Source organism: Penaeus monodon, chromosome 9 (assembly GCF_015228065.2).
Source record: "Penaeus monodon isolate SGIC_2016 chromosome 9, NSTDA_Pmon_1, whole genome shotgun sequence".
NCBI lineage: Eukaryota > Metazoa > Arthropoda > Malacostraca > Decapoda > Penaeidae > Penaeus > Penaeus monodon.
Window position 1 is genome coordinate 39,786,739 of NC_051394.1, and position 7,500 is coordinate 39,794,238.

The 7,500-nt window shown below is 39.1% G+C and overlaps 1 protein-coding gene across 1 annotated transcript in view; it reads left to right on the forward strand.

Annotated features, from left to right (window-relative positions):
- Positions 1-7,500, forward strand: part of LOC119577159 (homeotic protein empty spiracles-like) — a 59,322-nt gene that overhangs the window by 39,904 nt on the left and 11,918 nt on the right. The gene's annotated exons all lie outside the window — the stretch shown is intronic.

Sequence of the window (7,500 nt, forward strand, 5' to 3'; positions counted from 1 at the left end):
TATATCGCAACACACAAAAATATTTCTGTAACATTTTTAACAATTTCCTTATACCTCAAAGCAAGCGATCCCTCAGCCCCTCTTTCTATAGCCAGGCGCTCAGGACCGTAAAAACGCTTCTTGACCATAGTGTGAGCTGCAACCGAGTCACAAATCACGCACCATCACGGAGGGTAATGCATGGCGTTCCCTCTTGCAAGGCCCGCCCGCGCGCCTCGTCATCGTACAGCAGCCGAGGGAGAGTGCAAGGCGGCTCGGGGGATCGTTGCCTTATTTGGAGCCTTTATGATCGATCTCCGTCGGGGAGTGAAACGCGGTAATCACTGTGAACCGTTTGAATCGAAACGGTACGAATTCGCATCTCGTGAATCTTTGTGAGAATTTGGAAAGACGAAAATAACGTTGTGTTCGGGAAAGAACTCAACGGCAAAATGTGAACGTTGGCAACGATGGTTTGTTCACCGTAGCGTGTTCAGAGCCTGTCAACACTGGCGGGACTTGCGTGCAATAATGCTGAATATATGAGGTTCCGGGGCATTACAGCGTCGATAGCTAGAATGTTTATGGCGTGTTTTCATGCCATGCGAATGGTATTTTCACCTCTAAAGCTTACAAAGGATAGCATTGACTCCCTTTCCTTCTCTCGCCAGTAGGGACGGGGTTTGAAGTGTGTTATGCAATGTAAACCACTTAGGACGACGGTCTGTTGTTGCTCAATGGGAGATACGCCCCTACGAACAAAGACTATTGGATGTCGGCGGTATCAAAGAGCAATTTGCTGCGGAAAGCTTCCAGTTTCCTCCACAACCTTTGCTTCTCTGTGTAAAAAAGTACAACTTTATCCTCTCGATCATGCGATTATTATGTTTTTAAAAAGTCATGGTGCGTGTGTTGCTTTTCATCACATTTGAAATAATTAATCTTTTTATAGATTAACTCCGAGAACTATCCTTGGTCGAAGCTGTTAAATCACAGGTTGCAATTAGTGTTTAGACAATGTTGCAAGCACAACGCGAAAGACATTTCCTCGATATCAAACTGCAAAACCAGGGTGGCACCAACGACCCAAAAGATCACCGAATAACAGTGTACATAAGGCTTAATGTGCGTTGCTTACCGATGTTCCCCCTCACAGCACATCCCCTAAACTTACCTAATTTAACCCAGTCAAGCCTAAGTTAACCGAACGTAATTTTACGAATTTAATCTAACCTAATCCAACCAAACCCAGCCTAATTTATCCTGCCCTAACCGAAACTAACCTAATCTTAAAGTCTTGCTAATGGAGGAGTGAAAATTTTACTTCATCATCAACATTACAACACAAGCATGCGGGGAGGGGGATGAGGGGGTTTGGGGGGGCGGTGACTAACTCCACAAATTGTCGTGGACTGTAATGCTCCCACTTGAATTAACATTCATCCTGGATTTATTGGGGATGCGTTTAGTTCCATGTAGCGGGGAAGGACGAATGAGAGAGAGAGAGAGAGAGAGAGAGAGAGAGAGAGAGAGAGAGAGAGAGAGAGAGAGAGAGAATGTGGGAGGGGAGAGATATTAGAAGCCTGCCATGGGTTTTGAGCTCTGCATCGGTCTCATGGGTGCCATTTCGGGTTTGTGATGCCATAGACGTTATGGCCGAGGTTGTAGCTCAAAAGTGTAATTTAAGTGTTCTCTAGAGGTGATATATGTGCCTCCGGTTCTAGTTTTATATCCAGAAGTGTGGGTTTGACGTAAATTATCTGCGAGGACGGTGTTTTCTGTTTACATACATTGCAGCTGAGGTGTAGCTTTGGTGTAAGGATTGTGTGTTTGATTGTCAATATACATTTAGCTGGATTAATTTATCTAGTGCGTTTGAAGTAATGCTTGTGTATTGATATCTGTTAAGTAGCCTACATGTAATGTGTGCGTTTATTTCAGTATGTGCTTTTACCGGGCTTTGCAATAGCATTTATTGACGCATCTTTTAAAGCTATGTAGATAATTAATTTGGATGTATATAGAGCAACATGTGAGTTTAAAGTAGTACGTGCGTTTGTAACACAATTTGTGGCATTATGCGAAATTGCCATAATGCCTGTATTTACACTTTCTGTATATGAGTGTCTCTTAATCACACACATGTATACACTCAAGCGTTAGATATTGCAAGACGAAGCGGAAGTAACTCAATCTTATTGTGTTATATAATGGCAATAATAACAATCACACTGGTATTAACTGTGATAGCTACTCTTTTATACAACTATGTATTATTATTGTTATTTTTAGTATTATATGTTATAATAGGTATTTTTAACACTCGAAGTCCCCTAAAAAAATATTAGAAAACACATTTCCAGTATATTATGATTATTTGCTTTAATTGTATTTCAGGGAAAGTTCTCTTAGCTTCAGATATCGTTCATCATTTACAAAGGGCCTTATTAGGTCGCATTGCCGCCTGTACATCACAAGCTCGGTGCAAACTTTGAGCAAACGAAGCCATTACGGTCCCGAAACATGGCTTGCTGTCTCTGATAACAGTTAATGACTTTCAGGCAAACTGCTATTATCATGCAAGCTTGTCGTAATGCTCCGGTTGTATACCTTTCTCCTCCTTCGCCACTTTCTCACGTTCTGTTTCTCTCTCGTTATCCTTTTATTTCTTTCGCTCTCTTTGAGTCTCATTCGCTCTCTTTGACTCTCTCTCTCGCCTTCTTTGATTCTCTCTCGCTCTCTTTGACTCCCTCTTGCTTTTTTGGGGGGGCTCTTTCTCGCTCTCTTTGAATCACGCTCTCTTTGACTCTCACTCTATTTGACTGTCTCTTTCTCTCATACTCTTCCCTCATTTTTCCCTAATGTCAATTGTTATCTGACCTCTAATAGAAAAACTGATAATACTAACACGTCCTTTGTGATTTTATCATGAACACATGCGGATGACGCAATAGTTTGATAAAGGTATCGTGTAAATACAACACAATTCGCAGGTGTGGTTCAAATGACAAGGCTGCACAATATGTAGACACTCCTCACCCGTCCGTTTAATGGTGTTATTAAGGAAGTTTCTAGCCAGAGAACTTACTTATTTAGGGAGAATGAAAACAAGTTGATTACGCCGAGATCTGTTTTTATTGTGCATTGAATTGTATTTTAAGATATGGGCCGTTTGAATTCACAGTTCATTCAGTTAGTTTTTTTTTTTTTTTTTTTTGTTATGAGAATGCCTGCTTGATCATTACGAGACACAATAACAATACACAGACCATACGAGATTTTCTAAGTATCCAACCTAAATATATAATTGATGAGGTACACCTATGCAGGACATATCGATTGATATGGAAATCAATGAAAGTATAACAAAAATATATGTATGCTTTTGATCAAATAGGCAAGAGATGTTACATAATTCACGACTTGCTAGCTGCTGAAGTGAATAGAATAAGAACCGAAAAATAAGAAAATAAGATCTAAGGAATAAGAAAGGAAAAGGGAGAAAGAAAAAAATATAATCAACTTGCATGCTTAATAAAACTTGCTACGTTCTACTAAGCAAACACAAGTGCAGTATGACAGAGGATAATAGTTTACCCTCCACAGCGTTATTGTTATCACTCATAAGCAGTCACTCAGAATACAACATTGCCCACACAAGCTCCTAACCGCATGCTATGCTTAAATGGCCCTCTCGTTCTACTTAACGAAGCGCTAATGGCGGAAGTTCGGTGAGCATTGATAGTTACAAAGCTGCACCAAAGGGAATTATTATGATCGATTTAGATGTGTTTTTCTTTTCGGAAGATGTTTTTTTTCTTTTCTTTTCTTTTTTTTCTTTACAGCGGGTATATTGTGTTCGTGGTTTATCACCAAATTCAATTTGTAAACTTTTGTGTTTTTCCTGTACGACATTTCCTCCCCAGGGACTTCATTTCTTACAATTATCCTTACCATGACATTATATTTTCCGGGATATTTTGTCGAAACATTTTATCCCACGTATATTCCACGTAAATACCATTATAAGGATTTTTTCGCCGGAAATAAATTCTCGACGTCACTTCGCCATTACTCTCCTTGACTTCTTTCTTCAAGGACATCTTTCTCAGAATTTTCTTCCCTTTACGTTCACCTTTTCGAATACTTTGATGCCGAATTTCTCTCCGCAAAAGGCATAGATTTTCTCCTCACCAAAGGTCTTCTTTTAGACATTCTTCCCACCTGATATCTACCCCGTACATTTTTTTCCCATCTGAAATCTACCCTTACACTTTCTCCCCACCTGACCTACCTTTCTCCGCTCTAACCTTCGACCTTCATCTTACGTTTTCCCTCCCCTTATCATCCCTTTCGACCCTCCTTCCCCTCTCTGGCCTTCCCCTCACCGCGTTCCCTTGTCAGTCACGGAGTCAGACCCTTCCTCAACAAGGCCCCTTTCAACATACCTGGTCGTAATTGAGATAATTCTTTCATTTTTCTATTGATATCGGTTCCAATTTACCTGTCATCACGTCAGTTCGTTTGACTCAGGTTATGAGTATATATTTATCTATAGGTATTTATATCTATATGCGTAATCTATCTATCTGTCTACTCATCTATCTGTCAATGTGTATATGTGTGTGGATCATATCTCCCCTTGTCTCTCAATCTCTCCCTCCGTCCCTCCCTCCTCCTCCCCTTCTCTCTCTCTCTCTCCCTCTTTCTCTCTTCTATCTATCTGTCTCTCTATCTATCTATTCTTCTATCTATATCTGTATCTATCTATCTATCTATCTATCTATCTATCTATCTATCTATCTATCTATCTATCTATATATATATATATATATATATATATATATATATATATATATATAATATATATATACATGTACATATAAGTGTGATGTATGCTGTACACATACACTTATCAGATGGATCCAAAATACACACAGGCATAAAAGCCAAGGATGGGAATGATCGACAGATCAGGGGCGAATAGATATTTCCTATCCATTCAGGCAAATCGATATTTTCTATGAGTTGACTGGCTGCTATGAGCATCGATTTTAAAATCAATAGCGATAATAAGATAATATCAACACCATTCTATCTCTTCACTGTATTCGTCACTACCAATATGATATCTGTTACACATTAAGATAACCAAAATATAATCTGGTTCTGCTAATATCTGTATTGTGTTGTTTTTCTTCTCTTATGAATAATCAATCATGATAAAGAAATAAGCTTGATACGTAATGCCATGCAATTATCTTGCAACCTTTAATATCATTGTATTTATCTCAGACATTCAACAAAACCCCGTGATTTTAAGACATTAAGCTACTCGCGTCTATGAATTTTGATCATATGGGATTAAATTCTTGCAAGAACCACGGGCTGAGGAAGGAAGTGAACTAAAACACACACCCCGGCAGGAAAAATGTGATCGAAAAGTCTATAATGAAGACTCAAATGATGGAACATTTTCGAGGCTTGCGGGTTCAGCGCAGTGATCTTTGGTCCTCGTCTTTTCCTTCGCCTCGGTATGTGGTCTTTGGGGAATGGCTCTCCAGACCTCTGAGGGAAATCGCTTTTGCTCCAATAGACATGTTCTTTGGCCAGGGCATGCGTGCTTCCGGATAATCAGCCAGTTATTTGTCTAATTCAAGGCTAATGGTTATGCTGTTTGCACTAGCTTCGGGGTCTGCTGGGGTTAAGGGGGTAATGGTAGTTAACTTGGGTGATAATCAATGGTAATGATTTCTTATTATGAGTGTGTATATCAGCATTAATAATGTCTAATTTCGAGGATGATATGATCAGCTGTATTTTTTTTCTTCGTTCACCTTTGTTCGCTTACATTTTTTTAACCTTCTTCAGCTGTTTCTCAAATATGAAATGGATATGAAGTCATCTGTTCTGGGAAAGTAGTGTGAACATGGTTTTTCTTGATCTCTATCTCTCTCTATCTATCTATCTACCTATCTGTCTCTCTTCCTCTCCTTCTCTCTCTCTCTCTCTCTCTCTCTCTCTCTCTCTCTCTCTCTCTCTCTCTCTCTCTCTCTCTTCTCTCTCTCTCTCTCTCTCTCTCTCTCTCCTCTCTCTCTCTCTCTCTCTCTCTCCCTCTCTCTTTCTCTCTCTCTGTCATTCCTTCCCTCCCTCACTCCCTCCCTCTCTTAACCTCACCTCTCCTCTCTCCTCCTCTCATAAAGAGAGAAAAGAATCCACGGCTAACCGAGTACAACAGTTCCTCAGCTCTGTTCACTTGCACTCCCGCTACGTACATGAAAAGAAGTGAAAAAGAACACAGTAAACAAGAAATGAGAGATTAAAGCATTCATATTCTGCTGATTGTACCGAAAAAAGGAAGTTCATCACATTAATAATAGCGTAGTCATTGCATTTGCCTGGGCAGGAGTTTTAAATGAATATAATAGTTATCAAAGCAGATCACCAAGTGTCACTATTGTCGAGGATGTATACAAGAAGTTTTAAATTGCATTTGTTAAACAAAGGTAAATATCAGCATTGAATATATTGTTGAGTAGGATTTGTCTTGTAGTGTCTTGTGTATGATTGAAGCTTTGGTTCGAATGTATGCACGTGTGATCTAAATGATATGCATGAATGTGCCTTTGTGAATTCATGTCAGAACAGAATATACCTATATATGAATATGTAAATGTAGCTACGATAACTATAGGTGCCAGTGTACCTGTGTAGAAACTTTTGTGTGTATTATAAGCCATTCATCATCAAGAACACACAGAACACAGAAAAGAATTCTCCCTAAGTCAAGATATCACTGTCTCGTAACAGCCACTCGGCACTAAGTTATACATCTGCATATGCCAACCCGTGTAATTATTACTCACGTGGCATTACCTGTGTGTTTAGTGGCCCTACCCTGTAATTAATGTGTTCCGTAATTATGAGATATTCACGACGCTAATGGTAATCATTCGGTCCTCCTCTCCGCTAGTTTGTCATGGTGATCGTAAAGAACACGAGTGAAAGTAACGAACACCGATACAATTCATAGTGATAGATCTGATGATCGTGGTTTTAGTGAATGAAAAGAGAGATGGTTTTTATTTTTGTTAACATCTCATGTTTCGTTTTTTTTCTCTCTCTCTTTTATTGTTGCAATTCTTTTGACCCATCTTTATTTGTTAAGGGATTAATTTCTTTCTTTCTTTATCAATTTGCTTAGACATACATCTAATCAATCTATTCATCTTCGCTAATTCATTTATTTATATGCTTAGCTGTGCACTCAATTATCGGTTTACCTTTAGATATCCTCATGTATTTGTCATCCATCTTGTTACGAATGTCTGATAGCATCACGTATGAACAGTTTCATTGGCTGTAAACTGCACTATATATCTCAGCATCCAGCGGGGAGGTAATGAAATCATCATCGCTAATTAATGATGTTGTGTGAGTAACTGGCGTTTATATGCATGCTCGCACTATGAATCCCCTTCCGCAATACAGTTTCATTAAGCTTCTATTATCCTGATGAAA